The 25,931-nt window shown below is 43.0% G+C and overlaps 1 protein-coding gene across 1 annotated transcript in view; it reads right to left on the bottom strand.

Annotated features, from left to right (window-relative positions):
* RAB8A (RAB8A, member RAS oncogene family) overlaps positions 1–25,931 on the bottom strand; it is a 902,849-nt gene that overhangs the window by 118,773 nt on the left and 758,145 nt on the right. The gene's annotated exons all lie outside the window — the stretch shown is intronic.

Consider the following 25,931-nt stretch of genomic DNA (forward strand, 5'->3'; position numbering starts at 1 on the left):
ACAGTGACTTCTTGCTAGTTTTTAGTGTATGTGTCATACTGAAAGTTTGAGTGTCTGTAGGTGTGGGTGCAGCACCTTCCCCCTCTACTGGGTCAAGAGGTCTGACCTTAGGAAAAGCAGCTTTGGGGGCTGTAAGGTCAGACTGCGTAGTAAGGGGTACCAATGCTGTCTGGGCCAATCTGGAGCTATGAGGATGGCCTTTGGTCTTTCCTCTCTTATTTTGATCAGAACCTTGGGAATAAGAGGCAGAGGAGGGTATGTGTACACAAAGAGGGAGCTCCAGGCAAAGGTCAAGGCATCCACCTTCCATTATAGGAGGTGATTTTTCCTGGTACAAAACTTGTGCAGCTGGTGGTTGAGGTGCGAGGCAAAGAGGTCCACCTCTGGGGTCCTTCACTCCTGGGTGATTTGCAGAAAGATTTCTCTGTGGAGCTGCCATCCATGGGGGTCCAGTAAGTTTCTGCTTAGGTGGTCTGCCAGTGTGTTGTTGATCCCTGGTAAGTATTGGGCAATTGGGTGTAGCTGCATGGAGGTGGCTGTAAGCCACAGACTCATGGCTAACCTGCACAGGGGGTAAGATTGGGTGCCCCCTGCTTGTTGATGTACCACATTACAATGGTGTTGTCTGTTTTTATAAGGAGGACCCCTGGCCTGAGATGGGGGGTTTTAAGGAAGTCAGAGTGTTTTGCACCGCCATCATTTCTTTCTGGGTGATATGCAAGTGAAGTTGCTGGGCATTCCAAAGGACTTGGGTACACCTGCCTGCTAGGTGAGCGCCCCAAGCTATATCTGAGGTGTCGGTGGTAATGGTCTGGCTGGAAGGGCAGAGGACGAAGGGAAGACACTTGTTCATGGCACAGGCCTCTGCCCACCAGAGAAATTCGTCCCTTATGCAAGGGATCAGTGGGAGAGTGGTCTCTAGGGACTGAGGGTGCTTACACCAAAGGTTCTTTAAGTACCACTGAAGCTTTCTCATGTGAAGCCTGGCTAGAGGGATGAAAAGGATGCAAGATACCATGTATCCCAGGGCTTGCAGGAACCTCCTCACAGTGAAATGACTTCTGGAAGCCAGCTGGGTGAAGTAGAGAGGCAGGAAGCTCTGCTTTTCTGGGGATAGGAAGGCCATTAGGGTTGCTGTGTGTAGCACAGCTCTCAGGAAAACAATTTTCCTGGTGGGGTTTTGCTTTGATTTTTTCTCGATGATGAACCCTAAGGAAGCTAGAAGTTTTTTTGACAAAAAAGAGAAGATCCTGGAGCAACTTTTCTTTGCTGTTCGCCTGAATGAGGCAGTCATCCAGGTAAGGATAAATGTGTATATTTCTCGGTCTGCAGAATTCTACAGCTGGGGCCGGTGAATACTCTGGGAGTAGTAGATAATTGAAAGGACAGTGCAGAGAACTGAAAGTCCTGATTGCCTGCTCTGAAGCGAAGGAATTTTCTGCACGATTCCATGATGGGGATGTGGAGGTAGGCATCTTTTAGGTCTAGTATCACCAGCCAGACATTTTGTGTGAGCATAAGCAGGAGCTGCTGTAAGGTTAACATTTTGAATCTGGGGACCACCAAGGAGGTGTTCAGTTTGGATAGTTCCAGGATGGAGTGCCAAGTGCCCTCTTTTCTGGGAACAAGGAATAGACTGCAGTAAAAACCTTTCCCTGTTTGATCTGGAGGGACAGGTTCTACTGCCCCCCCTGGGATATTAGTGTTTTTACCTGTTTTAATGCCTCTACCCACTGGTTTGGGGGGAGGTCTGGGTACCCTTTCGGAATTGGGAGTTTGCTGAAGGAGAATCTGTATCCTTGCAAAATGATTTCTGATACCCATTGGTCCTTGGTTATAGAGACCCAATTGTCCTTGAAGAGGATGAGCCTTCCTCCTAGTTTTAGATGAGTGAAAGGAGAGCAGAGGGGGAAGGGAGAGTCACTGAGTGCTTACCATAAAAGCTTGGCTTAGAACTCCCTGCTTTAGGGGTGGAAGTGGTCCATTGTTTGCTTCTTTGCTGGCCATGAGATAAGGGCCTGGATGTCCTGTCCCTGCAGGGCTTACTTTGGCCCTGTCTGCTGGGTGCAGGGAAGGCCCAGTGCTTAGAGGGGACGCTCCTGCTGAATCTGGGCGTTTGAACTTGAAAAAAATCTTTTACTGTTTGCATAGATTTTGCTTTGTCTTCCATCTTAAGCACCTCTTCTGCTTTTTCCCCCAAACAGGCGCTCCTTATCTAGGGGTGCATCAATAAGCTTAGACTTGACATGATCAGGGAGAGGTTGTTCCTTCAGCCATGCATGTCTTCTAATAACAGATCCTGTCACTGCTGCCCTGCCAGAGGCTTCTAGGGCATCATATCCACATCTGGCCACTTAACAAGCAGAGTGTAGTAATTCTGCCAGCTCTTTTGAGTTGTCACCATCAGGAGAGGTAGCAATCTTCTGTTTTAAGTGTTCCAAAGTGTGCTGTTGATATTTTAACATATGGAACTGACAATTGAGTGCTCTGATAGCCAAGATTGCAGAGGTGTATACTTTCTTACCCCATCTGTCCAGAGCTCTGGAGTCTTTGTCAGAAGGAAGAGGATTCCTGGCAGAACTAGTCTTAGCTCCTATAGGTCCCGGAGTAATGGCCTCAGGGTCTGCAGCAGGGTTCCTGTACTGGTATTTGTGAGAATCCGGTACTCTGTAGTACCTGTCAGGTTTAGCTGCAGCAGGAGACAGGGCATCAGTAGCTAAACTGGATTAAAGGAAAACATCATCCACCACTTCTAGAATATGTGGGACGGCCAGGGGTCTGTGCTGGGGCAGGTCTAGAAACTCTCCAAGTCGTTTCTTTGACTGTGGGTAGTCCTGAGATTCCCATTGAAAATGTTCCCTGAGGGAGTGGAGGGTTTCCCCGAAGGAGAGGTCCTCTGGAGGGGAGGCAGAGGGGATGGATTCCTCTGCATCTGAATCATCAAACAGTTAAGGGCTGCTGTTCCTCTTCAAAGGCAGAATAATCAGATTCTTCAGACTCTTGGTCTGTCAATTTCTGGAGAAGGAAGCCTTTTCCTTTTTGGAGTGGGGGCTTGAGTACCACGGATAAGGGAGAGGAGATCCTCTGCCATTTTAAGCATTTGAACTTGGGGTGCGGGAGCAGGAGCAAGATAATGGCTACAAGTAGATTTCCAAGGAGTAGCCTGGCTTCCAGGAAACGGTAGTCAGAAGACGTTTTTTGTCTGGAATCGGTAGTGTGAATGACCTCCTCGGAAGACGGTGCCTGCGTCGCAGCTCCGGACACAACCGAGGCAGACACAGCCAAAGGCTCGGAAGACCAAGTGGATTTCTGCGGCATACTGAACTCTGAAAGGGTCTTGCCAGAGGCCTGCTTAGAAGGCGATTCTGGCATCAGGGGCTGCAAAAGCACCTCACTGAATTCCGGAGAACTGACTATTTTCTTAGCGGTAGCGTCATCGGAAGGCTTAGTCTTGTGTGGCCTGTCTCGATCTTTACATTTTTCGGAATGTCGGATTGTTGATTGACAGATGCCATATCGGAATTCGAAGACAGAATACGAAAATAATTGCCTTCAAAAAGAGCTCTACGGCAAATGGTTCTCGCATTAAAGAGGGCACAGAACCGGCAATGAGGGATGTCATGGTCTGGGCCTAAACAAGTGATGTAGTAAGAAAGAAAGTCTCTGGGATCTGATTTTCACAGATGAGACAATTGTTCACTTTTTCAGACATCGGTTAGAGCAAGAAAAAAGGGTCCCCAATGGGGTACTTCACTTTAGACGTTTTCTGCCGAAATTCGACTTCTGGTAGGGACCGACTGGCACTTGTGTGAATTGCTTCTGCTACGGGATCCACAGCAAGAAAGACTGATGTAATGACGTTGGTTGCCTTGCTTTATAGTACTGACAACCTGACGTCAGACTACAGATGACAGCAGCCGGCACACAACCCACAGGTGATGACTGCAACAGTGAAACACTAAAAACATCCATAGCTATTTCCCTTGGTACTGATTGACCAGGACAGGTCTTCTTGTCAATGTTACAATGCAAAATTCATCTATTACATTATTCACTGATACAGGATCTACAAGACCCACAATTACTTCTGCATATGCTTAACACCTTCCACTTTCCAAGTATGATTTGGGTTGAGGGAGTGTCCAGAGTCTCTAGACTATCCAGAAACAAATCCTATTCAAATCGGTCTGCTAAAATAACTGCGTTTTTACTTGAAGGAAATTCTGCCTCTCTAAATCTGTTCGGAAAAGACTTGTGTAAATTACAATGCATCATTTATAGTACACCAGATAGTGCACGTTTAGATATTCTGAATAAACCCATAGGATTAAATTCAAATACCATTTGCACAGATGAAGATGCTTTTTTTATCTGAACATTAGCATGAGATGTAGAAATCCCTCTACAACTCTAGACTATCCATGACAGAAGATCATAAAAGATGCAGAGCTTGTGCCTATAACACCTAAACCTTGTGAGCGTGTGCCTATAGTAATTCAGTATCTGTTGTCAGTACAAGTGGAAAAAGGAATCAAACATGTTGTCTCAACCTTTCTAGAACAAAGTATCATTGTCCCAACTCAAAGTCCCTGCAACACTCTTATTTATACCAGATAAGAAAGCAGAGGAAAAATGCATATAGTTTTCTAAACGATTTATAAACAGTGACTACAGCAGAAGTACCAAAATTTCCAGTAGTCCTAATCCTAATCCTGCAACAATTCTAGACTATACAGATACAACCACGTTCTCAGTGACAGAAATGTAATCTGTCTTCTTTTCTACTCCTATATATCCAGGTCAATACCTGTTAGCATTTACGTACAGAGGGCGACAGTACACTTGAACTAGATTACTGCAAGGATATGTAGAATCACCCAATTTTTTTCCTCTAAAGATATGAAAAACAGTTGGACAAGATTACATTTTCGTGTGGCTCTACTCTAATTCAATATGTAAATTACTTGTTTTTAGCTTCAACACCTCTAAATGACTGCAAACAGGATACTACTTTTGTTTTCACAAAGTTAGCAAAGGCAGGACTCAAGGTTAAGAAAGAAACTAGAATTATGGAAACTGCAGGTTCAATACTTGGAACATCTTATTTTGGAACATTCTAGACCGATCCTGCCTTCACACATTACTGCAACACAAACTGCACCACGTCCTACTACAATTAAAACAACTGAGAGTTTTCTTGAGACTAATAGGTTACTGTCGACAATGGATTTCTAATTATGCAGTAGTAGTGAAACCTTTATTAGAATTACTAAAGAAAGACACCTGAAACTTTACCCTGGCAAGACTGTCATGAATGGACTTTTGTACAACCGAAAACACTACTTATAAACCCTTTCTGCACTTGGGTTACCAAATTATTCTAACCTATTTTTCTTGTTTTGTAGTGAGAGAAATAAAGCAGCATTTGGATTATTAGCACAACATAAAAATGATGATTATAGACTTAACTGCTTATTTCAGCACAAGTCTTGATCCTGGAGCAGTAGCCCTCCTCCACTGCTTTATGGCAATGGTCACGATGGCATGCTTAGTGGAAGTGGAGGCTGCTCTAACTCTTGCAGCAGTTCTCCACTCTGTAGAAGTAACTGTTACTAAAAACTAAAATGTAATACATCTCTGCTGATCAATTGTCTAAACATGAATAGTCTTTACTAAATATATCCCATATTTACAGATTGTTTGATATCCACCACTTAACCTTCTTTAATTCCTACAGCAGATGGAGAACCTCAATTGTGTGGTTGTTAACAGTTTCCTCCTAGGTTAAATTTATACAATGTCCACCATTACCAAATCCAGACTTATTTCTTTTCGTGGATGGCTCCTGTGTTCAAAGAGACTATGGTGAACTCGTAGCAGCAGTTTCTATTTCTACACAATACAGAATTTTGTTAGCAGGACAACTAAATGGAAATGTGTCTGCTCACACAGCAGAACTTTTAGATATTACCCAAGTTCGTAAGATTGGCAAACATTAGCCTGTAACAATTTTCACATATTTGAGTTATGCTTATGGAGTAGTTCATGATTTTGGGACACGTAGGAAAGAACAAAGTTATTTGACCTCAGCAGGAATGACTATTAAAAATGCAGCTTTTGTTAATGATTTATTAGACATCTTATTAATACCAAGAGAGGTAGCTGTGGCTAAATGTCATCATCTTCTTTCGGCTGTTCCTGTTAGGGGTCGCCACAGCGGATCATCTGTTTCCATTTCTTCAGGTCCTCTGCATCTTGCTCTGTCACAACAACCACCTGCATGTCTTCTCTCACCATATCCATAAACCTTAACTTAGGCCTTCCTCTTTTCCTGTTACCTGGTAGCTTCATCCTTAGCATCTTTTTCCCAATAAACTCAGCATCCCTCCTCAGCACATGTCCAAACCAACGTAATATTTTCTCTCTGGCTTTGTCTCCAAACCTTCCAACCTGGGCTGACCCTCTAATATACTTATTCCTAATCCTGTCCATCAGCGTCACACCCAGTGCAAATCTTAACATCTCTAACTCTGCCACATCCAGTTCTAACTCCTGCCTTTTTGTCAGTGCCACTGTCCCCAACCCATACAGCATAGCTGGTCTCACTACCCTCTTGTAGGCCTTCCCTTTCACTCTTACTGGTACTAGTCTGTCACAAATCACTCCTGACACTCTTCTCCACCCACTCCATCCTGCCTGTACTCTCTTCACCACCTCTCTTCCACACTCACCATTACTATGAACTATTGATCCCAAGTATTTAAACTCATCCACCTCTACTCCTTGCATCCCCACCATTCCTCTATCCTCCCTCTCATTCACACACATATATTCTATCTTAGTCCTGCTGACCTTCATTCCTCTTCTCTCTAGAGCATATCTCCATCTCTCCAGGGTCTCCTCCACCTGTTCCCTACTCTCACTACAGATCACAATGTCATCTGCAAACATCATAGTCCACAGGGACTCCTGTCTGACCTTGTCCGTCAACCTGTCCATCACCATTGCAAATAAGAAAGGGCTCAGAACTGATCCTTGATGTAATCCCACCTCCACCTTAAACACATCCGTCACTCCCACTGCAGACCTCACTGCTGTCACACTACCCTTGTACATATCCTGTACCACTCTTACATACTTCTCTGACACTCCCGACTTCCTCATACAATACCACAACTCCTCTCCAGGCACCCTGTCATATGCTTTCTCCAAGTCTACAAAAACACAATGCAACTCCTTCTGACCTTCTCTGTACTTCTCCATCAACACTCTCAGAACAAACATAGCATCTGTAGTGCTGTTTCCCGGCATGAAACCATACTGCTGATCACTAATCATCACGTCCCTTCTTAACCTAGCTTCCACTACTCTTTCCCATAACTTCATGCTGTGACTGATCAGTTTAATCCCTCTGTAGTTACTACAGCTCTGCACATCACCCTTATTCTTAAAAATCAGTACCAAACACAGTCAGTGATTCATTGTGCCTTTTGGACAAAAACAATGTGTCATCCAAACAGAATTAATTTTTAAAGCCATCTGAGTCTATGTTTTTGGTATGAGATTATTTGGAAATTGAATTCACATGGATTACATAACGCAACCATGAAACTTTCATGCTTAAATTTTCTTCAAAACTTTCTTCTGCCCCATATGTTTTCTTTCTTTGTGGAGCCATCACTGAGACACCTACTCTGATGTTTGATCATTTGATTTGGTTTCATTTTGCCATCTGGAAATGCGAATCATCTAATACCACAGACACCAAGTACTGAACTATCTCTTAATAGATACACATGCATTCCCAAAAATAGAGACGGGCATTTGGTGAAAACTGAACCAAGAACACTTGAATGGCCCTACATTTAATACTTTTTCTGCTGCCCTGCACATCTATGCCCTGCTTATCAATATTAGTGACCGTTGGGTCTCTGATCATATACCCACAGCACATAAGGGTACCTTCAATTGATTCCTATACCAATGACTGATACATATTCCTACTGCACATAATGGGGTTACCTTCTGTTGATTCTTATACCACTGACTGATGCATATTCCTACTTGCACATGATATGAGTGCCTTCCACTGATTCCTATACCAGTGACTGATACATATCCCTACTGCACATAATGGACGAACCTTCCATTGATTCCTATATCAGTGAATAATACATATTCCTACTGCACATAATGGGAGTACCTTCCACTGATTCCTTTATCAGTGACTGATACATATCCCTAATGCACATAATGGAGGAACCTTCCATTCATTCCAATACCAGTGACGGATACATATCCCTACTGCACATAATGGGGATACCTCCCATTGATTCCTATACCAGTGACCGATACATATTCCTACTTGCACATGATACGGATGCCTTCTACTGATTCCTATACCAGTGACAGATACACATCCCTACTGCATATAATGGAGGAACCTTCCATTGATTCCTATACCAGTGACTGATACATATCCCTGCTGCACACAATGGGGGAACCTTCCATTGATTCTTATACCAGTGACTGATGCGTATTCCTACTGCACATAATGGGGTACCTGCCACTAATTCCTATACCAGTGACTGATACATATCCCTACTGCACATAATGGGGATACCTGCCACTGATTCCTATACCAGTGACTGGTACATATTCCAACTGCACATGATATTGGTATCTTCCATAGGTTCATAGATTGGTACTAGGCTATCGGCCCTAGGGCTTATACAAGCCTAGTCATAATTCCCTGGATATTTCTTCCGACAATATTTACTTCCCTGGACCCCTGGCTAGCAGGGCAACTGACATGATCCCCGGGGTGAATTTCCCATCTCCCATCCAATCATCAAGGTTCCTTCTGAAGAGGGCCAAGGAGGCGCTCTGCTTGACATGTATGGGAAGTCTATTCCATAGTATGGGGAGTCACTGGGTCAGAAACCTATCCCTCTAGCACGTTTTGTTCATTGTGATGACAAGGTTTAGATCCCTGCAGCGTGTGGCTCTGAGGGATTGAGATTTCTTTAAGTGGAGCATGTCCAACAGCTCTGGGTTTGACATGGCCTTGTATGTTAAGCAGAGATTGCCTCCGAGTAGACTATATGCCACAGAGTATAGCTGGAGTTTAGACTGTCAGCATATGGCATCTGCTTTAGGCCTGTGATTCTTTTAGTGAGGTATTTCTGCGGCCTTTCCAGCTGCTGCAGATGTCTTCTGAGGTACATACCAAATGGGGTGTTATACTCTATAATGGGTCTAATGAGGGATGAGTACAGCGGGACAATGACGTCCTTTTTTCAGGATGAAAAGCCCTTAGTGATGAGGTGTGCCACATGGAAGGATTTCCTGACTGTTGTGGCGATGTGGTTATCAAAAGTGAGACCACTGTCCACCTGTGTCCCTAAGTCTCTCATCAAACTTCCGGTGTTTAGTGTAATGCCACCTATGTGGTAATTCATGGGTACATGGTTTTTACCAAAGGGGATAAGTATACATTTTTTGGCATTAAGCTTGAGCCCATGGCTCTGGCACCAAGCATCTGTTTCTGTAAGGCCCTTTTGTAGAATATCCACATCATTTGGGGGATTCAATAATGGCTCCCAGTTTGCAGTCATCTGCGAACTTTGTTAGCCAGAGTCCCTTCATGTTGGCCTGTACTTCAGAGAAGTAGATGCCAAACAAGAGCGGTCACAGGACTGAACCCTGAGGTACTCCACTTGTCTGGAGCTGGATTTGGAGTCGGCTACTTTTACAGTCTGGGTTCTGTCAGTAAGCCAGTTGTTAACCCATCAAGTAATGCAGGGATTTATGCCTAGCTTAGTAAGCTCATCTATGATTCCAGAGTGGGGGATGGTGTTGAAGGACGTGGCGAGGTCCAGATAGACTGTGTGGACTGCCTTACCCTCGTCCACAGCTCTGGAGACTGATTTGAAGAAGTCAATCAGGTACAGGAGACAAGATCGGCCCTTCACGAACCCAAACTGGGTGGGGTCCAGTGTTTGAAGGTTGCGAATGTCTTTGTTTATAAGTTCCATGATAATGCGTTCCATGCCCTTGCAGATCAGGGTCGTCAGACTGATGGCACGGCAGTTCCCGGGATCCAAGGTGGATCCCCCCTTGTAAAGTGGGATAACTGTAGCTGTGCGCCATTCAGTGGGCACAAAGCCTGAGGTGAGGCTATGATTAAACATGACACTTAGGTGAGGTGCCAGTTCATTTTGTAGTTCATGTAATACACAGCCTGGGATGTCGTCTGGTCCCATGGATGCTGTATTCTTAGCATTGGAGAGTGCGGTTTCTACCTGTGTGGCCATGATTACCGGAATTTGGCAATCTTTGCGTATTGAGATGGGCCCTTTAGAGGATGAGAGGGGGATGAAGTTGGCACTAAATCGATCTGCCAGGATATTGGCAATATTCTTGGGATCAGTATACTTAATGCCATTCTGTTGTAGCTCAGAGCAGATCTGAGCATTGCCATTTAGATTCTTGACATAACTATAGAATGCCTTGTGGTTGTCTTTGGAATCTTTGGCAATTTTATTTTTGTAACTAGCTTTTGAGGATTTTATGAGGGATCTCAGCTTCTTCCTGAGGCTGGTAAGGAAGTTTTTTGCATCCTGGGATTTTCCTCTTTTCTGCAACAGTTTCTTCCTTCTGTTGTACAGTTTTGTTTATGGCAGGGGACCACCAGATTGGTTTCCCTTTTTATGGTTGAGGGCATCTTGGTTCTATTTGGGATGGCACGATTCATGCACGAGTGAATGTGCTCGTACAGTGCCTTAGTGTAGGATTCAGCAGTTGAACTTTTAGATGCGTCTGCATGGGTGCCATGAAGTTTGTCACTTCTGACTTGAGTAGAATGAAGCTGGCTTTGGAGAAGAGTTTTACGGAGGTTTCCTTACTGGGGGGTGGGATGTGGATGTCGAGTGATTTGCTTATGGTCAGACCTGACTAATGAGGGGGTGACCACTGGTGTGGAGCATCTATCTTGCATGTTGGTAATACCCAGGTCTAGGATATTGAAGCCCCTGGTAGGACAATGGATTAGTTGATCCAGGGAGATGGAATTTATGAATTTCAAGAACAGTTGGGAAAAGGTGTTGGTACCTGTGCAGTTTCCCAGTTAATGGCAGGGTAGCTGAAATCACCCAGTATTAGGGTGTTTGGTTGTATCTTAATATTTTCCAGTATGTTTAGAAAGATGCAGTGAGAATCTTGGGGCATGGTGGGGGATGTGTAGCAAGCTACAATTTGGATTGCAGTCTTACCTAGTGTTAGTTGCACCTGGAGAATTTCAGATGCATTGTGTTGGGCAACTAGCCCTGAGGTGTGAATATGGACACTCTTCCACCTTTAGTGTTTCGGTCTTGGTTGGTGGCTGAAAAGTGTGGTAAGAGTTATAGCCTGGTATTGCAGGGGTGCTCTCTGGAGTGTTGAACCAGGTCTCAGTTACTGCACAGATATTGATGTTCTCCATGTTTAGGAGTGCCTCAAGAGAGTGCATTTTGAGGTTTAGACTTCTAGCATTAAGTAGCATTATCCTCAGATTTTGCATGCTTTTATCTGTTACGGTGGTGGTTTTTGTCATTTGAACCTTGCCTAAAAAAGGCACTATAAGGGATGGCAAGAGATTTAGCCAGTAACCTGAATCTCAGGGTTGACAGGTGCAGACCATCTCTGGCAAAGCACTGTGGCTTGTCGATCATGTCTTCCCAGGCAGACAGATACTGGATCCCCTATGAATGACACCAGAAGCTTAGCCAATTGTTAGTCAATCATTTTGTCCTTATACTGTGGAATCATTCTGGGTGAAGGCAGGATGCTACTCAGGGCTAGGGTCATACCTGCCTGGGCCACATGATCAGAATCAGAGAGCTCTTCCATGTCTCTTTTTCATGTAGTCCAGGGAGGTATGTCTCAAGTCATTCACTACAACATGGACAATGACAGAGTCAAATTTGTACTTGTTGTGGCATGACTTGAGTGCATGCGTTATGTGACAGATCCTGGCAACAGACAGGCAGCTGACTAATTTTCTCCTTGTTCAGCCTGGTGAGTGGGACATCAGTGTGCCTGACTATAGAGTCACCGATGACTAAAGCGTTGGGTCCACTCTCTTGTCTTAGGGGCTGTTGCTGGGTGGCACACTGGTGTTGTGAACTATGTGTCACTTTGGTTGTGACTGGTGTTTGCGTTTCAGCTTCGGAGTTCCTTGCTGCTTGGGCAGGTTAATAATGTTAAGGGCCTCCACATAAGGGGGTTTAGTGTTACTATGTGTGGGTTTTAAAGGGCTAGGTGTTGTTTGAGGTGTACTGCTGGTGATAACCTTCTACTCTTGACTGTCTAGCACAATCTTGGCTGGAAAGAGGTTTGCTTCCAGATAGGCTATGTAAGTGCATCTCTCGCAGGTTATAGTGTTGCGTGGTAGGAGGAGAGGGTCGTCTGAATACATAAGGCAGTTGCCGCATTGCCCCATCATGCCCAGATTCACCAGGTGGACAGGAGAAATCACCGGAAACTGACCCTTGGACATGCCTGTTTAGGTGCGGATTTTGTAAAGTACAAGAGCTGTTTTCCCTTACCTTTGCAAGGTACTTTGCAAATATAGGCTGTTTAGTGCCTACGATTAATTTCTCCTTATTGACAAGGAGAGTTGAGTGTTTGTATCAGTTTCAGGCTTCCTAGTGCTTTCCAGCAGGTTCTAGAGCAAGTGCTAGTCACAGGGGTTCAGATTTTAGTGCTACTACTAAGAAACCAGCTAGTTCTAAGGGAAAATTTGAAGAACAGACTTTCTGGCACCTGCAATTGTTTAATCATAGCCCTGCGGTGCTGCACAATGCGAAAAATGTGCAAACACATGCGTTTTAAGCCAGAAACTGATTGCTATACCAGTGACTGATGCATATTCCTACTGCACATAATGGGGAACCTTCCACTGATTTCTATACCACTGACTGATACATATTCCTATTGCACATAAGGATACCTTCCATTGATTACTATACCAGTGACCGATACATATCCCTATTGCACATAATGGGGATATCTTCCACTGATTCCTATACCAGTGACTGATACATATCCCTACTGCACATAATGGGGGAACCTTCCACAGATTCCTATACCAGGGACTGATACATATCCCTACTGCAGATAATATCTGAATCTTCCATCGATTCCTATACTAGTGACTGATGCATATCCGTACTGCACATAATGGGGGACCTTCCACTGATTCCTATACCAGTGACTGATATATATATATCCCTACTGCACATAATGGGGGAACCTTCCACTGATTCCTATACCAGTGATTGATGCATATTCCGTACTGCACATAATGGGGGAACTTTCCAATGATTCCTATACCAGTGATTGATACATATTCCTACTGCACATAATGGGGGAACCTTCCATTGATTCCTATACCCGTGATTGATGCACATCCCTACTGCAGACAATGGATGAATCTTCCACCGATTCCTATACTAGTGACTGATGCATATCCGTACTGCACATAATGGGGGACCTTCCACTGACTCCTTTACCAGTGACTGATATATATATCCCTACTGCACACAATGGGGTAACCTTCCACTGATTCATATACCAGCGACTGATACATATTCCTACTGCAAATAATGGGGGAACCTTGAACTGATTCCTATACCAGTGACTGATGCACATTCCTACTGCACACAATGGGGGAATATTCCACCGATTCCTATACCAGTAACTGATGCATATTCCTACTGCACAAAATGGGGGAATATTCCACTGATTCCTATACCACTGACTGATAAGTATTCCTACTGCACATAATGGGGAGACCTTCCACTGATTCCTATACCAGTGACTGATACATATTCCTACTGCACATGATGGGGTTCTCTTCCATTGATTCCTGTACCAGGGATACATATTCCTAATGCACACAATGGGGGAATATTCCACTGATTCCTATACCAGTGACATACATATTCCTACTGCACACAAAGGGGGAACTTTCCACTAATTCCTACACCAGTGACTGATGCATATCCCTCTACTGCAAACAACGGGGGAACCTTCCATTGTTTCCTATACCAGTGACGGATACATATCCCTACTGCACATAATGGGGGTACCCTTCCACTGATTCCTATACCAGTCACTGATACATATTCCTATGGCACATAATGGGGTTACCTTCCGTTGATTCTTACACCACTGACTGATACATATTCCTACTACACATAATGGGGATACCTTCCACTGATTCCTATACCAGTGACGGATACATATTCCTAATGTACACAACGGGGGAACCCTTCCACTAATTCCTATACCAGTGACTGATATATATACTGCACATAAACGGGGTACCTTCCACTGATTCCTATACCAGTGACTGATGCATATTCCTACTTTACATAATGGGGGGAACCTTCCACTTATTCTTATACCAGCGACCGATACATATTCCTAATGCACACAATGGGGGAACCTTCCACTAATTCCTACACCAGTGACTGATACATAACCCTACTGCACATAAAGGGGGTACTTTCCACTGATTCCTATACCAGTGACTGATGCATATTCCTACTGCACATAATGGGGGATACCCTTCCACTGATTCCTATACCAGTGACTGATACATATTCCTACAACACATAACGGGGATACCTTCCATTGATTCCTATACTAGTGACTGGTGCATATTCCTACTGCACATAATGGGGGATACCTTCCACTGATTCCTATACAAGTGACTGATACATATATTCCTACTACACATAATGGGGATACCTTCCATTGATTCCTATACCACTGACTGATACATATTCCTACTACACATAATGGGGATACCTTCCATTGATTCCTATACCACTGACTGATACATATCCCTACTGCACACAATGGGGGAACCTTCCACTGATTCCTATACCACTGACTGATACATATTCCTACTACACATAATGGGGATACCTTCCATTGATTCCTATACCAGTGACTGATACATATTCCTACTGCACATAATGGGGATACCTTCCACGGATTCCTATTCCACTGACTGACACATATCCCTACTGCACATAATGGGGGATTCTTGTACCACTAAGTGATACACAGCTTCATACTGCATTTCATTCTCTCTCTTTTTTTTTTTTTTGCTAAAAATTGTAAGGCTAAACATGCTTCTACATTTTTTGCAGTATTACTGCTTCAACTATCAATGATTGCTAAAGAACATGTTTGCTGTTATAAAAATGGAACACTTTTTGTTGGAAGCAGTGTGTCATTTCACTTGGCGACTTTATGATGGGGCTAGCGGCAATGTATGGCAGCTTTGCTTGAACAACACTAAATTTGTGGACATCAAGCTTATCCTGTCCTACATACAGACTGGTCTGGTTGTTGCTATTTAGTTCATGTTACACCAGCTATATAACATACAGCAATTTTACCTGAAGGAAACATAATGCTCATCACAAGACAAACAAAACCATTTAAACCCCTATGGAAAAATAGATGCCTCCTACGTTTATCATAACACTGTTCAAAAGACTGGCTCAGTCAAGTCTGTATGGGAGCTGAGGAAGTGGTTTAAGCTTTTAGAAATTTTAAGTAACTCCACCTTTGCGTCTATTAATTTAATTACTCAAGAGATGACAGCCACATGCAGTGTGGTGATACAGAATCGAATGGAGCTTGATTTCACCCTCGCTTCTAAACGGGGTAAGTGCACTCTCATCAAAACGAAATGTTGCTGGTTTACTTCTGATAATATTGGTGCCATTCGTAGTCACACAGAAATAATTCAAAAATTGGCTGAGCTTTCACATGCCAGAGAAGCAGTGGTTCCCAGTGGGCATGACTGACTAATCTTTTTTTCAGATGGAAATGGGTATTTTGAAATTCTTTATGCTTATAGCTATTGTCATTTTATTATTAGGCCTCATTTTATTCATGGTAAAAGCTCGCATTTTAAAGTTACCAGAATGTATAAAGTTAAATCAATGCCACAGACCACGTTAAACATCACAGTACAGTAAAAGATGAACATTAAGTATTGCAAATTTTAGCAAATTGTACAAAAATATATGTAAAGGGGGATGTGAAAACAAATGCATAGATAGGAAATGTGCAGCAGAAAATTATTTACAGTATTCAGATTGTGCTTTTACTCCATTAAGATGTAGCCATGTTTTTATTGGTAATAAATCATTTTTCTGAAATAACTGCATAAAAACTGCTCAATTCAGGCCGACTGCGGGTAGCCTACCAGCAGGATAACCCAATTGTAATGACTGCAACAGTGAACCACGATGAACATCTACTCGTGTCAGGGATAGAATAAAATCACAAGAGTGTTTGACAGCAAGTGAAAAAGTGTCTGCTCATCTGAGAACTTGTTCATCATTGTGTAGTCATCTTGAGTAATTACATTACATTAATACACTCAAAGATAGAGTTATTGAAAGTTATATGATTTAAGAAATATTTTAAAGCATCAGATAGCAGAAGTTGAAGGGTGAAATGTACACAGAAGGAAAAAAAAATCTCATTTTAATGTGCTTTCATTTCAAGATGGATTCCTGAGTGTTTTTTCACTATGTATCGGATGATTTACTTTCTGCCAAATATTAGAAATACCAGTATGGCAAAAGTGTAGAAAGTTCTGTTTTCTTTTATGAAGATATTTTAAGGAATTCAATATTAATGCTCAACATAAAAAGTCATAAACCGAGTCAGGGTATCTTAGCAGAAATAATGCTGTAGTGTTAATTTTTAATTGGTTGTTCTAAGACTGATAAAATAATTTTGCTTGTAATCAGAAAAGGTATAAAGACTATGACTCTGCTGTTTGAGGAGACAGGACCATGACTTCTTTGCTTCCCCACATATATGCCTTTCCTTGCAATAAAGGAGATTATCTGCTGCTGTTATTCACTTCATTATGCGGAAATTATTCGGTACAGCAAGGGGGTGTATAAAAAAGCTCAGAAAATCAGACTGGATAGTTGGACAACCACCTGCTGCATAATCTCCATGTTACAGAAGATACTTAAGATTAACAGCTATCATTTAGCCTTTACAGCAATAAGGACAGTACTTAAGCAAGGAGTACACAGTTTGTGTAAAGAACTCACCAAGAAGTGCAGTTATGTCAGGGCACTCACTTAACCACAGATGCTCTGATTGGTCACTTGTGTGTCCTCATTATGAGGAGTAACACTAGACCCAGACTGTGGACATCAAACTGCACATGAAGCACATCCAGAAGACTCATGTCCCATTTCTTATGGATGACCTGCCACAATGTTCCTTATGATAAACCTAAGTAGATGGTGACTTTGTTCTCGTACTTCTGTTTCTTACACACATACATAAACCAAGAGCTTACCAGCTGGCTTCAGAAATATTCTAGTAATGAATGCCTTTAACTGCCTCCTGTAACTTGAGTTACTGCTGTCGGTCTGCCTGCGTCATACATCTCATAGAAAATCTTACTACTGTGAGGAACTGAAGAAGTATATGTGTTTTGCAAGTGCTTTTGCACATGTAGAAATGTACACCACAGTAATTGGACAACCATAGACCTCACGGTAACATCTGAGCTAACTCCCATACACATATCGTGCATTTCAGTACCAAAACACTTGAGAGATAAAACAGATGATAATCCTGTGAAAATAAAGCCATTTCAGTAATGACAGGTTAATAAAACACATTTAACCATAACAATCAGCTTTTGGACAGGTGTCCTTTTTCCAGCGTCATATGAAACAGATTTTTTTAAATATTTTATTATTTTGATTTTGTATAAACATATTTTTTAATATACAACAGAACTCAAAATAGATCTGAATGTGATGAAAAATAAAAATTGACAACTAGCAATGATTAAAAAACGTGAATGGTTAAACATACCTGCAAAAGCTTAAAAAAATCCACAAAAGTGGCTTGAGTGGAGATTACTCTGGATTTAAGTCCCACCCCCCAACACACACAGAATTCTCTTTTATATGTTCATAGGAGGTTACTAGGCTAACAGCCCTAGGGCCTTTGCAAGCCTAGCCATGTATTACCAATTTTCTCTGACCATTGTTAGATGGCTCCCTAATTGACTATTGTTAGATGGTTTGATTGTTTGGAGCATGAATCTATGATCAGCACCAGCTGCCCCTGTCCATGAGGGACATAGGTGTCACCCCAGGGGTGAATTTACGATCTCCCATCCAGTTGTCCAGGTTGCACTAAAACAGGGTCACTGAAGAGCTCTGCTTAATGTGAACTTGCAGTTTATTCCACAGTAACGTCAGTCTTTGGCAGACGTTATCTGTCTCTCCATCATGTTTTAAGTCACAGACTAGGCTGATATATCTGGAGTGAGTGACTTATCCCATTTGATTTGCGGACGTGTTGCAATTCCATTAGAACAGGGTCAGAGACTGCTCTGTACACGCCAGGCACAGGTCGCCTCTCAGCAGCCTGTAGAAAACTACAGCAACATGCTTTCAGTCTTTACATATAGGTCATGTTTTGGAGTCCCTGAATTCTCTTGGTAAGGATCTTCTGTGTTCTCTTCAGGTGCCTGTTAAGATATATGCAAAAGGGTGCATTGTACTCCATTAGTGGACTAATGAGGGTCGAGTACAGAGGAGTTTACAACATCCTTGGTCTTGGATGCGATGTCCGTGTTAACCCCTCCTGTAATATGCCAATATCTTTGGGGGACTCTATGACTGATCCCAGTCTGCAGTCATCTGTGAACTTGGTAAATCACAGGCCTTCTAGTTTCGCCTGGCCTTCCAAGAAACCGATTCCAAACAATAGAGGGCTCAGCACAGAACCTTGTGGTATCCCACATGTAACTGCTCTACTCGTGGAGGTGGAATTCACACCTTTAACAGTATGGGTTCTGTCAGTGAGTCAGTTGACTACCCATCTAGTAACATATGGGTTAATCCCCAGCAGGGAGAGTTTCTTGATACTCGAGTGGGGGATTGTGTAAAAAGCCTTGGCTAAATCAAGATGGGCGGTACGTACTGCTTTGCCTTTGTTCAGGGCTTTGCTGACATTCTCAAAGAAGCCCACCAGGTTTAGTAAGCATGATCTATCCCTTTAAAGAAGCCAAACTGGGTCAGGTTGAGCATTTGAAGGTTGCCTGTATTCTTGTTAAGGTCCATGACTCTTTCCATGGCCTTGCAGATAAGACTGGTTAGCCTTATGAGTCTATAGTCCCCAGCATTGGCTGATGGACCCCCTTCGTGCAAGGGGATTGTAGTTGCTGTTCTCCACTCTGCTGGAACAAAGCCACTGCTCAGGCTGTGGTTAAAGACAGGGCCCAAGCAGATCCACTAGTTTGTTTAGTAAGCAGCCTGGGATGTTATCTGGGTCCTACAAGATGGGCAGTATTGTACTGCTAAAAGTGTATTAGCTCTAGTTTAAGTACTTGGGCTTCAAGACAGTCATTTTACATTAAGAAGGTTTGTGGTCTGCACTCTTGTGGGAGGAGAGGATGGACTCTGCCCTTCTGAGCTGGGAATTTCTGGTTAGAGGCTTACAGTGCCTGCATATTTGAACTGTTTCTTAATGAAACTGGTGTGCCTTGTTTGCTGTCGCATAAACTAGATTCAGGCCTGCTGAATCTAGCTTTGTTTGTATAACTTGAGCACTAATCCAGGCCTTCTTTTTTGGAGAAGGTTCCCCTGCACCCCAGTGGCAGGAGTGTGTAGTTAAAACTTGTCTGATTGAAGACAAGAACAGGGCTCCGTTTTGAGATTTTTTTACTGGTTAATTAGCTAATTTGTTTAAAAGCCTTTTCTGATTGCTTGTAGTCATCTAAAACTGTTTTATGTGTATTTTTTACTGTTTGTAGTCATTTAAAGCTGTTTTAAGTGTATTTTTTTTTTTTACTGTTTCTGCCTTATCTTTTCAACAAAAAAAATTTTCCTTGTTTACCACCTTTATAAGCTAGTACAGTCCAGTTTTCAGGCAAGTGCTGAATTCAGGGCTGTGTTACAAAATTTCCTGAGCTGCCCATACCTTACTTGGATAGAAGGAGGTTTCACTGTTCACCTGTGAGAGAGGGAGCTTTGAGCAGCCATCTGTCCCTGGAGGAGTGGTTCCAGCCCAGAAGCAGACACCCAAAAAACCTGCACCTCCCGTCACAAACCAGACAACACATGAAACACAAAATCAGTGTGCCACACAATTAAAGACTTAAGGCGAAATAACATACCTAACACACTAGTAATAGGCGACTCTATAGTCAGGCACACTGACGTCCCACTCACTAGGCTGGACAAGAAGGTTACTGTTAGCTGCCTGTCGGAAGCCAGAATCCACCACATAACACAAGCACTCAGGTCACTCCAGAACAAGTACAAATATGACTCTGTCACTGTTCATGTTGGTGTGAATGACCTGAGACGTACCTCCCTGAACTACAGGAAAAGAGACATGGAAGTGCTCTCTGATCATGTAGCCCAGGCGGGTATGGCCCTGACCCTGAGTAGCATCCTGCCCTCACAAAGAATGATACCGCAGTATAAAGAAAAAATGATCGATTTCAACAATTGGCTAAGCTTCTGGTGTCATTCAGTCAGCCTGGGACGACATGCTCGACAAGCCTTGTTGCTTCACAAGAGACGGCTTGCACCTGTCACCCCTAGGCTTTCGGATACTGGCCAAGGCTCTTGCTGCCCCCATAGTGCCTTTTTTAGGCAAGGCTCAAAAGCCAAACCCACCTCCGTAAACAGCAAAAATAAAAAAATTAGTTATGCCAGGAGTTTAAATCTCAAAATGCACGTGCTCGAAGCACTCCTCAGTATGGAGAACGTCATCTGTGCAGTAACTGAAACCTGGTTCAAGGCTCCACAGAGCACCCCAGCACTACTGGGCTACAACTCATGCCACACATTTTGGCCACAGAACATGGACCGAAATGCAAAAGGAGGGGGTGTATCCATATTCATCCAGGATACCTACACCTCCAGGTTAGTGGTGCAGCATGATACCTCTGAGATCATCCATGTGCAACTAACATCGGGCAAAACTGCAATGCAAATTGTGGCCTGCTACAGATCACCCTCCATGACCCAGGACCACCACTACGCCTTTCTGTAGACACTGGAAAACATGAAGGTCCTACCGAACACCCTGATATTGGGCGATTTCAATTACCCTACCGTTAACTGGGAAAACTACTCAAGTACAAACTCCCAAGTCCAGCTCTTCCTGGAATTTCTCAACTCAAATGCCCTGGATCAGCTGGTAAACTCCCCTACCAGAGGTGAAAACATAACCAAAAATAAGGCACTGGAAGGTTCACCAGAATAAAATCCACTGTTTTATTGATCGCACACAATATTAAAAAACGTAAAGCACATCCAGAATGCATTAACAGTATTAATGTGTTTGTCACAAAAAACTTATTCAGATGAGCATACCAACTTATGAAACCCCTTTATATACAGAAACATCCCCAATCAATCAAACTGTTATACTTTTAAAACACAGTGCAAAAAAACTATATACACAATCAATGAAACACAATAAGTACAGAAGTGCATAGAAAATCATTTGTTGATCAAGCAGGAATCTTGTAAAAAAACATACATTACTTACAATTTGTAAAAATTTGTAAACAAAAAATAAATATTTAAAAATATAAAACCCTTGCAAAACCACATTTAAAACACTGTTGTGTAGGTCATACAAAATGTTAAACAGCACCATCTGCTGGACCGTCACATAATTTAAAGTTTAGCTGACCTAAGCTTTAAGACTGGCTTCAATGAAACCATCTCATTCAAACCAGGATACCTAGTAGCTTCAAGAACTAATTGCCAGTACAGTTCTCTGTATTCTAAGCGTGTTTCCCAAGGGCCACCCCTAGGATCAATAGGCAATATTTCTATTACATAAAAATCAGCTTCTGAACAGTTCAGAGCATGTTTATACAGAGAATTGTTACTGTTCATCTTTTTTAGATCGTACTACTCCCTGATTTGGGTGCGGAACCCCCCACTGCTTAGTCTTGTCCCCCCCCCGGGACTGAAACCTGGGGTTTCTGCTAAGTCTGGGTTTGGCTTGAGAAGACCTTGAAGAGGCTGGAAAGGACCAATTCTTAGAGGGCCAGTGCCTACTAAATCTAGGAGGCTGAACTTGTAAGAAATCTTTAACAGTTTGCATAGATTTAGCTTTATCTTCCATCTTTTTAAGAACTTCCTCAGCCTTGTTGCCAAACAGGCGGTCCTGATTTAAGGGAGCATCCAACAATTTAGCTTTAACATGATCAGGTAAAGATTGCTCCTTAAACCAAGCATGCCTTCTGAGCACAGAACCAGTAACAGCAGCCCTGCAAGAGGCCTCTAAAGAATCAAATCCACATTGCAAAGTATATTTTCCAACCTGTTCAGCAGAATGCATTAAATCCTGTAATTCTTTACTTTCCCCACAGCCAGGAATCAATACAATTTTCTGTTTAAGCAATCCAATAACATGTTGTTGATACTTTAACATATGAAACTAGCAGTTTAAAGCCCTAATGGCCAAGATTGCAGAAGTGTAAACCTTCTTACCCCATCTATCCAGCGCCCTGGAGTCTGTCAGAAGGGGTAGGATTTTTAGCAGTAGAAGCCTTAATGCCCTTGGGTCCCTGTGAAATATAGTCTCTGGATCCGCAATAAGACTTTTAAAAAGGAACTTGTGTGAATCGGGAACCCTGTAATATCTGTCAGGTTTTCTGGGAGCAGGAGGCAAGGAATCAGGGGCCAAACTAGACTCCGAAAAGGCATCATCAACAATGTCTAGTACTGGAGGAATAGCTAAAGGTCTATGCTGACGCAGGAGTAAGAAATCCCTAAGCCTCATTTTTGAATCAGAAAAATCCTGGCTTTCCCAGTGGAAATGCTCCCTTAGAGTATTCAAGGTTTCACCAAAAGAAAAATCCTCTGGAGGGGAAGCAGAGGGAATAGAGTCCTCTGCATCAGAATCCTCATAAGTAGATAAGGGCAAATCCAGATTATCAGAAGAATCTGGAAAATCAGAATTCTGGTCAGAAGATTCATAAACAATTTCAGTCCTAGGTCTCTTAGAAGGAGGAGGCTGGCTTGCCCTGATTAGAGAGTTATAAGATCTTCAGCCATTCTTATCATTTGTTTTTTAGGCATAGAGGCCTGAGCATGTGGCCTGGTCGTCAGTTTTTTAGGCACGGTTTGAGATTTAGGCCTAAAAGAAGAAGGAAGTGTCAGTTTAATACGCAAGTCCGTAGGCCTGAATACAACCTCAGAAGCCGGTGCCTGCACAGCGGCTCTGGACCCATCCAAGATAGAGACATCCGCAGGTTCCATAGTTGAAGCATTTTGCGGCATACCAGACTCCGAATGGGTCTCAGTACAGGCCTGCAAATCAGAAGTAGCGGGTATCAGGGGCTGCGAAAGCGAACTGGTGACTGGCTTAAGACAAGCGTCATCGGCAGTTTTGGACCTCGGAGGCCTGTCTCTGTCTTTATCCTTGCATTTTTTCGGAATCAAGGTAGTTGGATGGCTAACAGACGACATTTCTGGATAATTAAACTAAGAACCGAAATATTTTGAGGCAAAAATATACCAACGACAGATCGTGCGCTGATTAAATAAAACACAAAACTGACAGCACGGTACGTTGTGGTCAGGGCCTAGGCAAGGAATACAGTACAAATGAAAATCTTTATGAGGTATTTGCTTTCCACAAGTAATGCAATTACTAATTTTTACTGACATCGGTAAGGAGCAAGGAAAAAATTCCCCAACGGGGTACTTGGCTTTAGTTGAAGACTTCGGTTCTGAAACTCAAAACGAAAATTTCAGGAGTCGGCTGACCGGCACTTGTGAACTGCTTCTGCTTCGGGCACAGCACGGCAAGAAAGACTGATGTAATGGCGTCGGCTGCATGTTTTATACCCGATGAGCTGACGTCATGAAAGGGACAGCAACCGACACAGGACCCAAGACTTTGTTAATCAGGCCGACTGAGGGTTACTGCAAGCAGATAACCCAAAAGTGATGACTGCAACAGTGAAACATGAAGAACATCACCTGATGCTTGACTGGTGGCTGAGAAGTTCTGAGGGCTGGCGCGTGCAGACGTCACTTTTACCTTTAGCCACATCAGACATCCCACACACCACACAGTGACTGAAAACTTTTGTATACTGGCCAGACATTCGGGTAGCAAGAGGAGTAAACACATATGTTGAATACTGCAACATGGGAATAGGACATCTAATTTTAAAGGACTTCACCAGATATCTGATTTGCTTGCTCAAGCTGTGGAGGGTATTCTTTCTCCGCTGAGAAAATCTGCCTGGGAGTTCTGTACAGAAGGAATGTAGACCACCTGCAGGGTAACTACCTGTGAGGTGGCTAGTTCCCAGACTAAGAGGGCTAATCTGCAAAGTAAGTAGGACTTGGTCCTCCCCTGTATGTTGAGACCTCTTGTTCTTGCAGATCAGTTTCTTCCTTTTGTTATATAACCTGTTTACACTCTAGGTCCACCAGAGTGGCTTATTTTTACGGAAGGACTTGATTTTGATCATGTCAGGTACAGCAGAGTCAATACAGTTGTTTAAGTGGTACACAGGGTGTTTGTGTACTCCTGTGCATAGGAGTCATTGTTGGCTGTGTTAGCAGGGGGTTTAAAACCTTCGCTTAGTAGGCTATAATTTGTTTTGAAGTTGTTACTCATTTTTGCACTTCCTGTGGAGGTGTCACGTCTGATCGTTACTTCGAAAGACAAATTTATGGTCTGACCTTACTAGGGAAGGCAGAAAACAGGGGGTAGTGTGGTGACCCCCCCCCCATAATGCTAAGTATCACGTCCAAACATTTGAGCCCCTTGTGGGGGTGCAGATTAACTGTTCCAGAGCATTTTTATTAAAGTCCAGGAACCTAGTACATCACCCACTTGATAAAAGGATAGTTGAAATCAATTCATGACCAAGGTGTCTGGCTGTACAGTGAGTGAATCAAGCAAGTCCAGGCAGGCAGTTGTGCTTCTCATGGTTCATTGTGGAGGACCTGCAGCTAGCAATGACATGGTAGTGTGTTTTACCTCTAGTTACTTGTGGGGGACCTGTAGCTAGCAATTATACGGTAGTGTGTTTTACCTGTAGTTACTTGTGGGGGACCTGTAGCTAGCAATTATACGGTAGTGTGTTTTACCTATAGTTACTTGTGGGGGACCTGTAGCTAGCAATGATATGGTAGTGTGTTTTACCTATAGTTACTTGTGGGGGGACCTGTAGCTAGCAATTATATGGTAGTGTGTTTTACCTATAGTTACTTGTAGGGGACCTGTAGCTAGCAATGATATGGTACTGTGTTTTACCTAGTTCCTTGTGGGGGACCTGTAGCTAGCAATGATATGGTAGTGTGTTTTACCTACAGTTACTTGTGGGGGACCTGTAGCTAGTAATGACATGGTAGTGTGTTTTACCTATAGTTACTTGTGGGGGACCTGTAGCTAGTAATGACATGGTAGTGTGTTTTACCTATAGTTACTTGTGGGGGACCTGTAGCTAGCAATGATATGGTAGTGTGTTTTACCTATAGTTACTTGTGGGGGACCTGTAGCTAGCAATGATATGGTAGTGTGTTTTACCTATAGTTACTTGTGGGGGGGACCTGTAGCTAGTAATGACATGGTAGTGTGTTTTACCTATAGTTACTTGTGGGGGGGACCTGTAGCTAGTAATGACATGGTAGTGTGTTTTACCTATAGTTACTTGTGGGGGACCTGTAGCTAGCAATGATATGGTAGTGTGTTTTACCTATAGTTACTTGTGGGGGACCTGTAGCTAGTAATGACATGGTAGTGTGTTTTACCTATAGTTACTTGTAGGGGGGACCTGTAGCTAGTAATGACATGGTAGTGTGTTTTACCTATAGTTA

This window comes from Protopterus annectens, chromosome 13.part0, assembly GCF_019279795.1.
Source record: "Protopterus annectens isolate FY-2018-M chromosome 13.part0, PAN1.0, whole genome shotgun sequence".
NCBI lineage: Eukaryota > Metazoa > Chordata > Ceratodontiformes > Protopteridae > Protopterus > Protopterus annectens.